General features: G+C 40.0%; 1 protein-coding gene across 1 annotated transcript in view; it reads right to left on the bottom strand.

The window, feature by feature from the left end:
- The window catches only part of mpp7 (membrane palmitoylated protein 7), a 136,502-nt gene extending 121,627 nt beyond the window's left edge, over window positions 1–14,875 (bottom strand). Inside the window, exon 1 of the mRNA XM_022754137.1 lies at window positions 14,732–14,875. The gene's annotated coding sequence lies outside the window, so the exon portion shown is untranslated. The remainder of the gene's footprint in view (window positions 1–14,731) is intronic.
- Window positions 14,876–17,041: the final 2,166 nt, after the last annotated feature.

Here is a 17,041-nt window from a genome sequence, read left to right as displayed (position 1 = left end):
GGGCTATTGCTACCAGTGATAATCCTTATTTCTGTGAATGGTTCCCACACTGAAACACTGGAATACCTCATTACGCAACAACTCATTCACTTCTATGCTTCACACTTGCAGCTGTCTAAATCACACAGGCCTACTAAAGCATTTTCCAGGCCTTATTCGGCTTCACTGACCTTAACACAACTGTTAGGGATGAATAATAACTTGTGTGTACCAATATGGACAGTGTACACGCTGATGTGACTGACAGGAATGAGCAAACTGATGACTGACCTTTAGCAGACGCTCTTTGCAAATATACGCAGGTGTGCACAATCCTCACACACACAAGATGTGCATAGACACACACATAAGCAGCACACTTTTATCTCACAGTTGCTTAAACACATCCATTTGTTGAGAAGTTTTGTGTTTGCAGCTTTGAGATGAAAATATTTGGATAACTTAGATATTCTGTAAATTATGTCCAATCAGTTCTATTTATAATCTTAACGGCTTTTTAACACTTCAGCCTTTTTGATATCCTGTATAGTTTTCTAAATCAGATTGTGAATGAAAACTCAAATTGTTTCAGTTAGTAACACTTGTATCACATGACAAGATAAAGATGCTCCACATTATGACAAAACTGCATACATGTGCCTTTGTAGACATGCAAATGCAAATGTTTTTACATGGGAATGCAAATCATGTTAGAGACGTTAAAACTTCCCTACATCTTATCTGTCTCTTCAGGGCTTTGTGTGTAAAAGGGAGGATGAAAATCCTCAACCAAATAACAAAGAAGCCAATTGAGTAACGTTACTTTGTCATTGGCTACAGCTGAATTTCACTGGTGATTGATATAAGGATACAAGAGAGAAGACATCCCATCCATCCAGAGCTGTCAGTGCTTATATACAAACATATCCATTCAGTTTATTTAACACACCCTAAGCAAATGCAAGTCAATCAAGTTTTATTATGTGAATTATTATTTCTTTGCACCTAAATACACAACCACAATGTACTACTACATCAGGAGACTCAGAAAGTTGCAATACTAAAGGGTTATTAAAGGGCAATACCATAGTAGAGAAGAGTCTTTCACTGGCAACCAAACAGACACATGAGAGGAGAAAAATTTAAAATTAATTCTTTTACTATGATGAGTGATACTCAACAGACACTCAAAGCAACTGAGGAAGGTTGGCATCCTGTATTTTAGCATTTTAAAAGAGATGACATTGTCTCCTGTTAGTAAAATATATCCATTCCTTTTGAAGGATAGAAAAAAATAGAAATCATCCCTCATACCAGGAAATTTGACCATTTGCAGAAGATGGGCCATTGCATGGTAATGCACTGACGGGGCTTTTTTAAGTGTAAGCAAAGTCAAAACCTGCTATAGCAGATGTCTGACAGACAGCTGTATCATTAACAGATTTTTCCCACCAGTGCAAGTAAAATATCTGATTCATATCAGGAAGTTTGAACACTGAGTAGATTGGGATGTTTTACATTAAACTGCACAAAGGAAGAGATTGTCTGTGTTTTACTTTTCCTAGTTTTACAGACAGGTTCATAGTGTCAGACTTCAATCTACAGCCCTCTATCCACATCTAATGAAACACTGTAAGTGGAAAGGTACTCAGACAAATCTGGTCATAAAGTTTCCCTATTTATGTGTTGTGCTGGAACAAGCCTCTTCATTAGTGTAGAGTATTAGACTAAAATCCTTTTAGCACCAGTCAACCTGAGGCGGCACTGCTACATCCCTTTCCAGAGCCTCTGTCTCATGGTGGTTTCTCCATCCAATGTGATCTGTTTTACCTTGCTGCTGCTGCCTGATAGGTTGTTTCAGTTGGATTATATTAAATAAGGATTCATGTAGGAACGTATAAGGCTAGGTTGTGGGTGGTAAGGGAAGTCATGTTCCAACATACCAGAAAGATCTAACTGCAGTCCTACAGAAAGGTTGCCTCCAAGCTTTTAAAGTTAAGCTCAACTTTTAAATAAATCTATGACACGTACCAACATACAGAGGGTGAATCTCATCAGGTTACAATGTAAAATGATATGTCAGAGGTACTCATACATTTCCCCGAGACTCTGTATATTTTTATTCCAAACACTACAGAAGCTGAGCTCACTGATTATTAGTTCCTCTGGTTGAAGCTGTGCTACTCAGTAAAACCAGCTGCAGTGTTTGGAATACAGTTTGTGCTATGTAAGGCCATGACAGTTTGAAAGCTAAGCCTAAAGTAGCTAGCTTTACCTTTGACGCCTTTGATTTGGCAAAATTAGGTATCCTTGAATTGTGTAGCAGCTTTCAAATATCAGTGGAGTCCAGCATATACATAAAGTTTAGGGTGAAACTGTCTAGGGTGAAAAAAAGACAATTTTGTTTAGTAAAGTTACATTTGGATTTCAGTGCAAGCTGGTGCAAGGGATCCTATCTTTATCCTTTTATGTAGTGTTTCAACTCCAGCTTGGCTTTGACCTTAAGAGTACACAACAGTGTGCACAAACCTATGTAATGCTGTAATATTACTTCTCTCTCTGAACATGGTTCTATCAGCACCTCGGCAATAATTTACTACTAATTAGATAAAGAAACAACTTTCAATCAACTTTTCTGTCTGCCTTCCACCCTTTGTCCATCCCATGTAGGATCTGATCATTTCTACAACATAAGCAGTTCTCAAGATGAGACATTGGCTGATATGACTCACTGCAAACTGACTTGGTCACAGGCCTCTGTGTGCCTCTTTGTGTAAGTGTACACAGCGTAACTGCAGGACTGGGATGGGAGTGAAACACTTGTACACCACAGCTGCAGACCAGAAACAATGTTCACATTGCATCTGTGTACACACATTAACTTCAGGTGCAAGTGATGTTACATTTACATCTGTCCTCTGCCAACAACCGCTGTTTTCGTTGTTGCAGTTACATTTTCCATCCAGAGCTGTCAGCGCTTACACTGTATAAACCTATCCACTTTACTTTACTTTTTAATTAATGTAACCTACAAAACTATACTCCTGTAAAAAATAAAAAATAAAAAATACGCTTTACTGTTAGGTGACATCTAGCAGCCATAGAAATTATGACATGAGCAAAGAGAGAAGTCTGGTGACATAGTATATACAGCAACAAAGTTGGTATTAGAGGGAGGTTGGGGTGGATGGATTAGTCAACAAAGGAGGCATTTCACAGACTGGTGTTCAATTCACACACCACGTTATTAGTGTTGTAACTATGATAACACAGACCGTCTAATGTTAAGAAAGTACTTGTTTTAACCCAAACCACAATCTTTTCCTAAAGCTAACCAAGCCATGAGCTGATAAGGTTAGCTGCATGTTTATGGCCACCAAGATCCGGTACGCCTGCTGGCATAGGGGCACTATTTCTGGAGACACTCCTATGGGTCGGATCAGAGGGTTGGAACAAACAACATATGTGGTTGTTCAGGAAATGCAAAGACGACCATTCCAACTGAAATTGCATATTGCAATATCTGCCAAAATATAAAATATCGTGCAGCCCTAGTTTTATTATGTGAATGAGTTACTTTGCACCTTAATACTCATCCACAATCCACTGAATGTTTAAAGGCAGTCCAGGAAAAAGACAGGTAATCTGAGACTCAGCTTGATTAACAAAGTCACTCTACTCTGCTTTTTCTGTAAAGATTTATATGCACACAACTTTCTTCACCTGTGAGTAGTATTAGCTTTTCTAGGACATGTATAGAGAGGACAAGGAGTTTATAGAAACACATCAAAAGAGTAATTTTCAAAATGCAATCTGCTCATTTAGAGATTCAATTTTAACTTGATATTTGCATTTCAAGGCCTCAAAAATACACATCTATATTAAGCCAGCTCACTGCATGATCCTGTGACACTGACTGATGACACTTTACATGAAACCGTTTAGCGGATGTTGCATGAAACCCAATATTCAATTATAGTACCATTATAGTACCTAAAATAGAAAAAAGCCCATCAGAGATAAGGAAATGGTCTCCAGGACAGTTAACATTGAAAACCTGGAAGTGACCCTTTATTGAACATTTGTTAATATCCTTTGCCTGCAGATCTGAACTCACAGTCCACTGGTACTGAGCATTTTGTTCTCAGGTGTACAGTTGGTAAATGTCTCTCTGGCACATCTCCCTCCATAAGATTTTGGAGCTTTAACACCAGTTTCATCCTGTAAAGAAGCAGTCTGTTCCACAGTGGCCCACTGGCACACAATACTCCTCTGTTCACCGGATGCCAAATGGTCCAGTCATCACCCTCCATGCCACCCCTCCCCACCCCCTCCTTTGCTATCTATCTCAGCCTTTCTGTATCTGTCTTTCCCTGACCGTGACAGAAGCTGCTGATGGTCAGTCAGATTAACATCCAGCCGCTGAAGGGACAACTTCAAAACGGACAAAGAAAGAGCTGCTTTGTCTCTATCTGGTGCCAACGACCCCGGAAGTAAGAGAGGAAAAAGGGTGGATAGAAAAAGCATTACAGTAGCCATTATACTGACCAACTCTGAGAGCCTGAGTTGGTGAAGGAGTGAAGGAGAACTACAGTACAAAACTGGCAGCATCTTGATAATTATTATGTCATATATCACATCAGACCTCTTCAAATAGATATGTAAACTATTTTAGGAAAGATTAATGGTCTAATTCATTTAGTCAAAGACATGCATTGTTACACTTGACCACTAAATTGGATTGAACACTTGTAAGACAAGTAAGTATAGTGCAGGTGCTATAGGTTTTCAATGATCCAGTAACATGTCAATAAATTAAAATTATTCTTTTGCACGATTCTTTAACAATAGTATAATTGATGACTGAAATGAGAAAGAAAACCATGATTTCATGGATCTGTTCATAGACAATATGTTTCCATCTTCTGAGCAACTACAAAGTCAATTTGCCTCATTCACACTTACACTATTTAAACAAAATAGTGCACTAAATCCTCAGGCCCCAGAACAATCAATCATGGACTTGATTTTTTTTTTAGATCCACTTGTTAATGGGGTCGTATCTGTTATATACGGAAAACTGTCTCAGCTAACACTTGAAACTTACATGGGAGGAGGAATTTCAATTAGAGATATCAGGGGAACAGTGGGAGGCGGCACTGGAGTGGATCCATTCTTTGTCTGACTGTGAGAGACACAGCCTCATATAAGTTAAGGTGCTACATAGACTACAATGGTCTAAATGAAAGCTTAGAGAAATATCCCCAAATATGGCTCCCTCAGGCGAGTGCTGGGGCCCGTGCCAGCATCGCTGACATGTGTTTTGGAGCTGTCCCGGTTTGTTGAATTATTGGAGAAGCAGTTTTCAAACTTTGTCTAAAAGGTACTGAACAGGTTAGAGGTTAGGTTAGGTTACCGATTATGCATTTAGAATTAGATGATAGAATATGGTTACCTTGAATAAATCACATTAATCAGGCCATAACTAAAATATACAAAATATTAATAATGTCTGATTATTACAAGCCCTCTTGATTGTGGGGACAGTATCCTGATACACACTCTTTTTTTGTTAAGGGTAAGGAAAGCTGCTCTCGCTCCCTTTTTTCCCCTTTATATTAATTTTATTTTATTTACTTAATTTAAATCGTATTAATCAGTTGTATATGGTTTAAACTCCCTCCTGCGTTGTGCATTAATTGTATATACAGTATATCGTCTATATATTTTTTATTGTCTATTGCGTTTTCCATGTTCTTAACACAAACAAACCATGTCAGTCCATCAAGGCCACAGTCCTATATTGTACTATGCACCATAAACAAACTCTGTAACCCAGTGAACCTACAAACCAAACCCAGCTCCACCCTGCAAAGTCCATCTATTCAAACTCTATTCAAATCCAGACTAACTCTACAGACTATATGACAGTGCAGTCACCACCATCATGGACAAAGAAAACTACTCCTACACACACTGCTGCATGAACACCACATGCCTTCTGTTATCAAAGCCCAACAATCCAAAGCAAACTATAAATATCACACTTTAATTTCACCCGAGCCAAAAAACCCTCCCCTCAAAAGCATTTCCATAAGGTTAGTTAGCAATTAGTGGTGGGCTAAGAGCTAAGTTAGCACTGAAGCCTGTGCTTTGATATGAGGGTACCATATGATAAGCAGTAGAGAATGATTACAGCTGCTAAAATGTTAAATAAAGGGCAAATACCAAATTACATCTGTGGCAACGTGAGGCTCAAATTATGGCAGCTACTCATGTTTATGTATTATCTATGCCATGAAAAGACAGCTTTTGGACATTTTACTAGCAAAACGGATTAGTATTAACTGGCAACTTAAAATAAAATACACACAATTAAATATTAGTTTCAGTTCAGGTACAGTGGCTGAGAGAGCCCATCAGACCAGAACTTAAGAAAAAACATGCAAATAGAAAAAATGGAGAAAATATCTCCACCAATTTGACAACACATAGAGTATGTTACCATTAGAAAAAAAAAACACTGCAAATACAGAAGACAAAAGAAACATCCATCATTAAGAAACACACTAGAAATATAGAAAACACAAGCAAATACTGAAATTTTCGGAGTCTTACACAACAGACATTAAAAACGGATGAACGCACGCAGATATGCAACATACCGAAGTCAGCTGTTCATTAGCAATGATGAAAAATGTGCTAACAATATCTCCTCTATGATAACTATTTTAACAATAACGCCTTTGGATCACACGCACAGTGGCAAAAGCACAAGTGTAAATGATGCAGTTAATGATGGCTGATTTCATTTATCAGTTTCAGTGTCAGGCTCCTGCTATTTTGAATGCTGGCACATTGGCAGAATGTCATGGCTCACTGGGACACTTGAATAGAACAGAGCCAGTGTTACTGTTATTAATAACATCCCTGCTTTTACTGCTATGACAAGTCAAAATGTCTGAATCATGGGGCCTTTGCTGTGTGATGCAGGGTCACTACAGAGGTTCCATTAGGTCTAGCGTCACATTTAAAACAACTGTAACATTTCCACTTGCATTAGCAGAAGTGCTCTTTATCTCAGGTGAGGTGGAGCACCTTCACTATAAAACACTTCAGGACCCCCCTCCTGCAGATATTGGCTGTAAATCTACCAAGAGCCTTTTAAAAAATTACAACCTGAGATTTAGCCTATGGAGGTTTTGCTGAGTGACAATTAAAGGTTATTAGTAAAATACTAAAAACAGTTTAATAGTAGCTCAAGTATAGAAAAGCCAGTTAATAAATCTTTACTTTTCAAAACCAGGGTTACAAAGTGCTGCAAAAGGTGCAAATAAAAACAATGACAAAAGCATAAGAAAACACAATTCAATCAAAAACAAGAAATAATATTAAAAGAATAAAAGCTAAAGAGGAACAAATCAGAGCAGGAAGCATCAATAAAAAGAGGAAAGTAGGACTTGAGACTGATGTTCCCTTGTTCTGATGACCTCAGAGGCCTAGTGGATCTATATGGGGTCAGTAATTCATGGATGTGTGGTGGTGCCAAGTTGTGCAAGGCCTTGGCAGTAATTAGGATGATTATGAATCCAATCCTAAATTTGAAAGAGGGCCAGTCTAGTGAGACTGACACCAAGGTGATATGAGAACACTGTTGGCTCTTATTGTACAGTGCATTACAATAGTCCATAAGGAGGAGGAGTGTGTCATTTCCTCTTTTGGTCGGTTGGAAGTTTCTGTTCGGTTCTTATGACATCCTGGACAATTTGCAGAGTTTTCTGTTGTATGTTTAAAATTGGTGAATGTATTTCTTAATTAGCTTTCATCATACTTATTTCCAGCTTCTTTTTTTTTAGTTTTTGCTGAATGCAACACACATGTTGTTAAACAGGTGTTCAGTACGTTTGCCTGGGTTTTCTTAAGCTACAGTGTCTTCAGCTCTCTGCCACCATAGTCTAGTAAGCATTAACGCTAAAACTAATTTTTTTCACCTGATCTGACAAAACCTTACAGGCCTAGAATTACAACTGAATCACTGAGACTGTAACACACCAGTTAGTGGACATGAAATGGCTCAGATGGTGGAGGATAATGGGCAGTTTCATACAAAAGTAACCGGATTAACAGGGAATCAAGTATATCACACAGACCCTATCCCCTTGTCTACCATCATCCAGAGTGAATAATTTTAATCACATCATACAGCATCAGAGAGTGAAGGTTGCACAGTCAGTGGTTCAAATAAGCTGTTGTGAAGGGGTTTTTCACAGAGAAATTGCTCTAATTGCGCTCAATGAGCAACGAGGGAATAGGCACAGACTGGGTCTATGCTGGTCTAAAGATGAATGGCGGCCTGTCTGAAACATGAACACACAATCATACACAGAGAGGCATGAGAACATGTTTTCAAGTTAAAAAACAAAAGTGTGCATTTACACACACAGACCTCCCTTTTCCAATAATTGATGAGTTGTGGAGTGTAGCAGAGAGGAAAATAAGGGGCAGAGAAGTTAACAGGCAAATGAAAATTCAGCCCCAGGGGGGGCCTGCAGCCAGAAGGATGTAGTGGGAAACACAGGAACAAGTATACAGCGCTAAAGCTGACACTACTTGAGACGCCCTATACACAAAGGGGGGATTTAGCGTGTGAAAGGCAGTGTTGCTGTGTGGAAGGTGTCCTTGCCAACTGACAGAAAACAGGCAGCTAGAGAAAACCCTCTTTAGATAATCAGCACTATTCTGATGGGCTCAAGGCCTCTAAAAGACCCCACCCACAGACACAAGGAACCTAACATACCACATCACTCAGGCTTCCCTATTTCTTCTCTCCTGTCTCCTGCCAGTCATCAAATCAATCCTCGTACCACAGCCATCCACTGAGTAAACGTGTTGAATGACATTAGAATTACAAGATTACAAAGCATCAGAAAGGTAAGCAACTCTTTACCATCTGCTCCTTCTCTCTTTGTCGCATTCGACATCAAACATTACTGCAGCTGGGAAACCAAGAGGAGTCATGTGGTGAAAGTAGGATGCTTTACCTGAGGGGTGATCCCTAACATCAAGGCAGCAGAAGAAAGTAGAGGGGGGCTTATAAGGGTCAGACAAAAAAAACAACATCCAACATTAGGTCCACTTTTCATGTGGCCTTAACATCTAGAAACTGTGACCATTAGACTTCTAAAACTTGAACAGATAAAGTTGCGTTCCTCTCTGTTATTTGATATTAGCAAAGGCTCTCACAGCAATAAGGAGCAGATGGTGGTGAAATCAGAGTGTAATGTGTGTTATACAACACAACTGTGTTTTTATTACCCTTAGATTAATTACTATAAGCAAAATTGGTCATCCTTAAAGATCAACAGAAGTCACACACGCACACATATGCACACACACACACACACACACACACACACACACACACACACACACACACACACACACACACACACAGTTTATGGTAACCAAGCTCCCAGAGCACAAATATCAACACAAGCTACATGAATATTGTGGCCCATCAATACAGCACCGGATACTCATCACTGACAGATGACATAGATCCTCTCATGCTGATGGTGCAGACTTGAGGCTGTGGAGTCAGGTGGCAAAGATGGCAAGTAGTTATTTGTTCTGTGCCCTTTGCTCAAATCTACTACGTTTTACATTATCCAGAGACGTCCTTAAGTCAGTTTTCATCACCATGATCATACAATAGTAGCATAAACTACACAAATCTGTTGCTGTGATTTTACTGGACAGAACCACAAACAAGTACACACACTTTGGCCTATTTAAGTTCCGTTTGCTCCAAGTGTGTTGAATTATTCACAGGGCTACCATAAGGGGACTAGGGATAGTAATGCTAGGCAGGGGCCATGCATGGAAAACCCTCATAAATAAAACAATATTGACAAATAAGGTTGACGTCAGTCATGTCATCCCATGCCTCGGTATGTAAGGGTATAGCCTTCACTGACTACTGATAATTAGTCATAAACAAATTTGTTACCAACACACAGTGTGCCTCCATGTGTTTGTGCAGCAGTTCCTTTTACACAATGTTTTAGCTTTAAACAACGGACTACAAACCCTTCAAACTTCTCATCTGCAAGTGTGTGATCTAGGCATTTTGTGTACACAGTATACCCACAGCAATAGCTCGTTGTACAAGTTCCTGTTTCAGGCTTTCAATACAAACCATGTTGTTAGGCTATAGATGTAGCTGCATAAGAAGATTGCTGTTCTTTACAACTAGAGCATTGCACTCCTTAACAGTGAATGTCTTAGAACAGGAGCGAAACAGTGTCCCTTAACAAAACACCACACTTTCATACAACTCATGTCTGCACCAATATATAGTAACACATTATAGCATAACCTTCTCCCTGGGGAGTCAGGGTCTCGCTTGCTTTCCTATACCCAGTACTTTTATTAATGCTACTGCCGTTCACTTAGTCTCTCTGCTTTCTCCATCAAAAGACAACCTGCACAGAGTCAAGAGGGCAGCATGCCTGCATGGTGAGCGCAGCGTTTTATGTACATGAGCTGGAATATAACGCAGCCAGCGTCGGTGTCTGATGGCTGACTACTGCTGGGTGGGCTCATTCCAGCGCAGCACTGCAGAGGCTTAGGTGGTGCTGAGAGAAACCCTACACCTCTGTAGGGCAGGCAGGGGCAAAACAACGCAGCATCACTACTGGTGATGCTTATCAACTGTGACCCTGCCAAGTACATCACTTTAATCTCTCTGTCTGGGATCAGCAGTGCAGCAGCAGGCTCACAAGTACTATGCAGACTCGCAACAGAGATTAGTGATACCACGGAGCAAGATGGTGATTATGCATGGACAGAAGGATGGATGGATGAATAGATGGATGAATGGAATGAGTGGCAAATAAGTGGTTTGGTGAGCACTAGAATCAATGAAAGAACAGTTTGATGAATGGAAGGGTGAATGGATGGAAAGACAAATGTGTCAGTGGGAATAAGGATGGTTGGATGGACAGACTGTCCAGCCGTCTGTAAATATACAGCTCACTTCAGCAGAATCATAACTATGAGTTCCTCTATGAGTAAAAGTAGTGATGAGCCAAGGCAGATTGATTCAAACATGATCTTTTCCACTGACAGAAAATTTGTTCTTGTAGTTCCTGGAAGTTTGCTTTCATAATCTTATCATGTTTTAGCTCTAAATTTCAAAACAAAAGACTACAAAACTCTGCAGCTCATGGGTGAATCATGGGAAACCTTTAAAGACCTCAGACAAAAATACATCAAGCAGTACAAAAATATTTTAATCTGTCTGTCTTCAGACTTTATAACTGGACTAAGCTACTGCAGCCACACACTTGTATTCATATTTCATATGTTGCCAAGTTTAGCAATGGCTGGTAGTAAAGTAGGTTCACCTCAATATGTCAGGAGGCAGTGCTCAGAGACTTGAGCTCATAAAGCGCGCAACGCTTGATGAAGAGGCACTGAACTCATTAAAAGCTAATGCTGTTGAAACAGAGTCAGTTATTTAGAGATGAAAAAGCAATATGACAACCTCTTTACATTCTCTGGCCGTTTTAGTCTTTTGCTTCACTTCAGTACCAGAATGACAACATTCTGTTGTTGGCAAGTTTCTTAACTTGCTGACATGTAAAAAATACTGAACAATTTGACTGCTTTGCAATAAAATCAAGAATGGAAATTTGACTTTTGTCCACAGTCAAATTGTACAGGAACTAAAGAAATTGCTCAATTTAGCCGCAGTTACCTTTAAGATAAATGAATCTTGGTGCTGAGTAAGTAGACAAGGTAACTGAAGTTACGGTTTCACTTCAGACGGGGCAATTTCCTGTGATTCTGAGTTACTGATAGTGATCCAAACTAATGCTTGGATTAAGAGTCTTAAGCCACTATATCCTACCCACCCTTAAACTCCAAGAAAATAGCCTTTCTGCTGACGAGAAGTTATGGAAGCCAACGCTCGGCTTTGTCCGTGGCTATGAACAGGGCAATGGCCTGCTGACAGGTTTCTCATCAACACAAGCCAGGCGGTTGCAATGACAGGAAGCATTTGTCTCAATCAGCAGGTTGCTCATATTCATTCTGGAAGTTGAGCCCTGCGCACATAGCATTCTTAGTTCCCACACCTCCCTCCCCCTACTCGATGACCCTCCACGCCAGGAACAAAACCCCGGGAATGTGAGCTATGCAGAGCTGCAGCTCGGAGACACCTGTTCAGACAGCCAACTCAGGGCAAAGCTTCCTACGCTGTGCCTTGTCTGAGCCGCTGCATCCAACCCCACCCTGACCTCAGCTGCCTCCATATACACACACACCTCAGCACTGTGTGCATTAAAATAAAGAAAAAGGCATCATTTTCAGTCCAGCAATGAATCATTTCAGGATGCAACAGCAACTATTAACACCTTGTATATTAACTTCAATCAACAGTGAATAATCTGTAAAGTGAAAGCATAATGAAGCCATCACAGACTTGTTATAATGTTAAGATGTTGACCTCATAAACCAGAGATTATGAGACCAAAACAGTTATAACCAAAGTCTCCTAAGAGACCCTCCCTGCCCAGTTGGAATTCAGACTGAAGGCCTCCCACCTTTTTCTAGGCAAGATTTAAAAGAAGAACTAGGCTATTCCCACTGAGAGCAAAGGAGCTGGCCAAAACTGCAGACAAACCATTGAGGTTTCAGAGTTTACACAGAGAAATGTCGGCTCTCTGGAGATTCCCCTCTGTGGCATTCAAATACAAGGGAAAGAAGCTCATCCAAGCTTTTTCTCACAATCACAGCACCATAACAATTTTGGGGATGGGACCAAAAAGAAACAAAGACAACTAGAATGGCACTCAGTAGAGCACAGACCTCTGCCAAGGCCACTCCTACGCACATCTGTCAGATCGAGATTATTATCTGGATTGGCACCAATTGTAAGTCATAGATCACAATACCATTAATATGTCTGATATTTTAAAACAAGATCCAGACATTACTTCCTGAGAAACTGACGAACAGATCAATAGTTGCAATGTTAAGGAAAGTGATAAAAAATTCCTGGATCCATCCCCTTTAAACTCCAAAACTTTTATGGGTTCTTCCCTGGCCCAACACCCACCCCTCCTCCAAGTTTGGTTCAAATTGGTTCGGTACTTTTCTTGTAATCCTACTGACAAACAAACATACAAACCACAAAGGCACTGAGAGACAGCAGACCTCTACAAAGGCCAATGTCAGACAACATATACCAGACCTCATAGAAAAAAAATCATATTGATAATGGGCTCTTCCCTGGCCCATGCACCATCCCTCTACCAAGTTTGGTGCAAATCGTTTCAGTACTTTTTGAATAATCCTGCTGACAAATAAACCGACACGAGTAAAAACATAACCTCTTTAGGAGAGGTAATGAATGGTGGGACATTATGTGGATACCATACCTGGCAAGCCAGTGAAGTTTCAAACTGATGAAGATATTTGCAATATTACACAACAGATCTTGATTAAACATTTTGATATGCTGAATAACAATGAAATGCAGGTTTGCATTCGCTTGATTAGTGTGATCTGTAAAGATGCTCCTTCAAACTACAGGCCACAGATACACAAGCCAATACATTCTTTTTCTCAAGCCCCACACTTCCCCTGCTAAGTGATGGCTATGTGTGCATTCAATAAGTATGCAGACTGTAACTGTCATGAGGAACAAATGACTCAATGGAATGAAACATAATAGCATTTCCATTTTCAAAAAATTACTCCTGACATCTTGTGCTTCTCTGAATTTTTACCACATTAAGAAATGGATAATATTGTGGCTTTTGGGAGGGTTATTAGGCAATTTCATGTTGAAGTAAAGATACCCAGGAGTCTGAGCAATATCATGTGACAAGGCCTCATTCATATCATGGCAGAGCAATAATGGTTATGAAAGAATTTTGGAAAACAAAAACACATGGTGTCCTGTGTCATTATAATATACAAATTCAAAGTATGCAAAACAAGTGGCTGAGTTGGGATGTGATGGAAGCTAGCCAATTGCTGAGTCTCCAGTGGGCCGCCAGCTCAGCTCAGAGGCTTGGCGCTGTCAGCCAGTGACAAGCTCCGTGTCATCACAGGGCACAAGGGCTCTGTATTCCCCCCGGCCAAGCTGCATGGGCATACTGTACTTCCTGGAGAGCCTCGGCTTTGGGTGTGGGTGTTTTGTGGAAGTTGAGGGTTGTGTCACGAGGAAATTTTGCCATTGTTTTGGATTTTGTGTAAATGTTAGCATACCTAAACTATAATTTCATTTTGTTTACAAGTGTAAGCTATGCGGTCCATGGAGGTTCCACCGTAGCCTACAATTGCAATTACGAAACATTATGTTAGCCCTGCACTAAGCTGCTTTCACTTCACCAGTCCTCAATACAAGACGTCATGGGTGAGCGTTCATTGAAACGTACACCACTACAAAGCCATTAGTGTAAAATTTCGGGTGTGAATAAAGTCTTACATAGAGCATAAAGTTAGTTTGCTACTGAGTAAAAACCTATTTGAACGTGAAGACCAACGGCTAAGCTCACAGACGGTTACTTTATATCATGAACCTGAGCTCACACACCGTACTGTAGCTCTGTATCCCCCATGAAAGCATAATGATATTAAATTAATTTCGAAATTTCCCACGGGAACTGCCTTTTTGTTTCCATTGGCTTGACCACTGTGAAAATAAGTTCATAGCGAGATACAATATGTTGGTACTCACTTTGCATCGGAGGTCGGAGTTAAATGGTGTGTTGTTGGTCAAAGTGTACTCCAACGGTTCCTTCGAGAACAAAACTTTTCAGTTTGTTTATTTTTCACTTTAAAAGCCGTGATTTGTTCCCCCCGTTTATCCACCGTAACTCATCCCCGCTCTCTGTGCCTACCTCTTGGACACAACCTTTCAAAATGTTACGCCTCGGCTTCTTCACAAGACAGATAAAGTGGTCTGTCAGGGCGCTGACTTGGAAACGGTTTGTTTTCTTAGAAACAACGTTAGCGTTAGCGTATGCGACGACACAATGCTGATCTGAGATCTGCACAAAACGGGGCTTTTACCGCAGAGGCCGCCCAGTCTGTTCTCTCATTGGTCAGAATTCTTAAGAGCGTGCTCAGTCTTTTGATGCTGTTCCGTTATTGGCTTGTAGTTCTGTCAATCATCAGCTAACGCTTCCATTGTAAATTTGCTTATCCGCCGACAGGAGAAAACAAAACAACCACACTGTGGCATCATAATTCTTCGAGAAATAGTGTTTATAGACACATGTAAATATTTATAATAAACTGCAATTCACAAAATAACTTCTGGGGATTCTGAGTTGCTATTCTATTTTAAGACAGGTTTTAAGACAGCTTATTTGCCTTCAGTTAGGCCTGTTAATTACAACACCAATTAGATCTGTTTCAGTTTCAAAATGTATTTACTTTATAGTTTTTGGGCCAGACAGACCCTAATTTCAAACATACCTCAGAGCAACGCTTGCACAAATGTTGGAGTATCTGTCAAGCTTTAGCCTTTTTATATTTGGAAAATCTCCAAATAGTTATGACATCCCTCATAGGTGGAATGAAGTGAACTCGAACTTGACTTTATTTTAAAATAATAATAATTTTATCTTATTTAGGAGAGGTCAGGTAATGCAAGTCTGTATTAGTTGGGTGAGTTTTGTTGTTTTAGTACTAGAGATATAAAAGTGGTTTGATATCTCCCCCTACAGGTCATGATTAAGAGAGAAAGCAACAAGTGGTCAAGGACCAGAAGAGGCACTTTGTAAAGGATTGAGCTGATTCTAAGACTCTTTTAATAAATTAATAAGAATGTGTCTTAAAATAGCTGACAATAGACTGTTGTTTCTTTTCAGTCACATTCAAGAGTGTGTAATCCTACTGAAATCATAGTCATAGACTCCTAGAATAGAATCTTACATTATTGTAAGACAGCACAGACTCACAAAAATCTGTTTCTCTGTCTGTCTGTCTGTCTGTCTGTCTGTCTGTCTGTCTGTCTGTCTGTCTGTCTGTCTGTCTGTCTGTCTGTCTGTCTGTCTGTCTGTCTGCCTACCTGCCTGTCTGTGTGCCTGTCTATCTGCCTGTCTATCTGCCTGTCCGTGTGTGTGAACAAGTTCCAGAAACGTACTAACAATAGATGGACCCCCTTTCGTGCCCCCTTGTCCCCACATTAAAGTGCGTTGTGTGCCAAAACGCTGAACTGCAGCTTCTTTTGTGCTCGGCCTGGGATATGATGTGGGACATATTGTCTGGGAACAATGGAGCCCTGCAGCCCTCCTCTGACAGATACTCACTCTGAACCATTGATACAACCTTTTCAAAGCCACAAAATGTGAAGAGGCTGTTTTGCATGCACACTCAGTTTCATTTCATATGCCAGAGTGTAGACTTGTAAATGATCATTATACCACTGCAATGATTCCCATTTGATGAATTTGTGGTTCTCTTTAATGATTCTATTGGATTATATATCTTTTACAATTCCTTGTTATGTTTGTATACTATACCTGTATCATACACTTACTGCTTCTCGTATGCCTAATGGTATGTGTAGATTTTATTCATTTCAATTCAGTCTATTTTAGTAGCTACAATGGAAATACTAAACGGCGATTTGACCTCTTTGTCATATAGAATTAATGTAAGAATGGAAATTGTGCCTTTAAAAAAAGTAATTTTGTGGGATTCTTTGTAGCTAGAATATAGACTTGTGTATTTATTGTTATGATGATTTCCAGGTATAGGTGGGTTGCGATATCAAAGTATAACCACTAGATGACAGCAGAAAACAATTCAGTGCCTGCTGTAGGCCTATAAACATTACGATGCCCACAGCGTTAGGTTGTGGGTGGACTTGATAATTGATCATTGAGGATTTATTCTGACTGTTAAAAGTGCATTTGTAGATAGAAAATGACAACGTATCCATGCAACAGCCCAATTAAACAGGGTTACAAGTTTTTGCAACTGTTCGACACCAGTCAGTGTGTCCCGGATGTTACCATTAGAAGGGGTAGGTGGAGAA

Source organism: Seriola dumerili, unplaced genomic scaffold, assembly GCF_002260705.1.
Source record: "Seriola dumerili isolate Sdu_G_001 unplaced genomic scaffold, Sdu_1.0 BDQW01000216.1, whole genome shotgun sequence".
NCBI classification, from domain to species: domain Eukaryota; kingdom Metazoa; phylum Chordata; class Actinopteri; order Carangiformes; family Carangidae; genus Seriola; species Seriola dumerili.
Note: the sequence above shows the minus strand (reverse complement) of the source record. Positions and strands in the feature narration are given on the sequence as shown.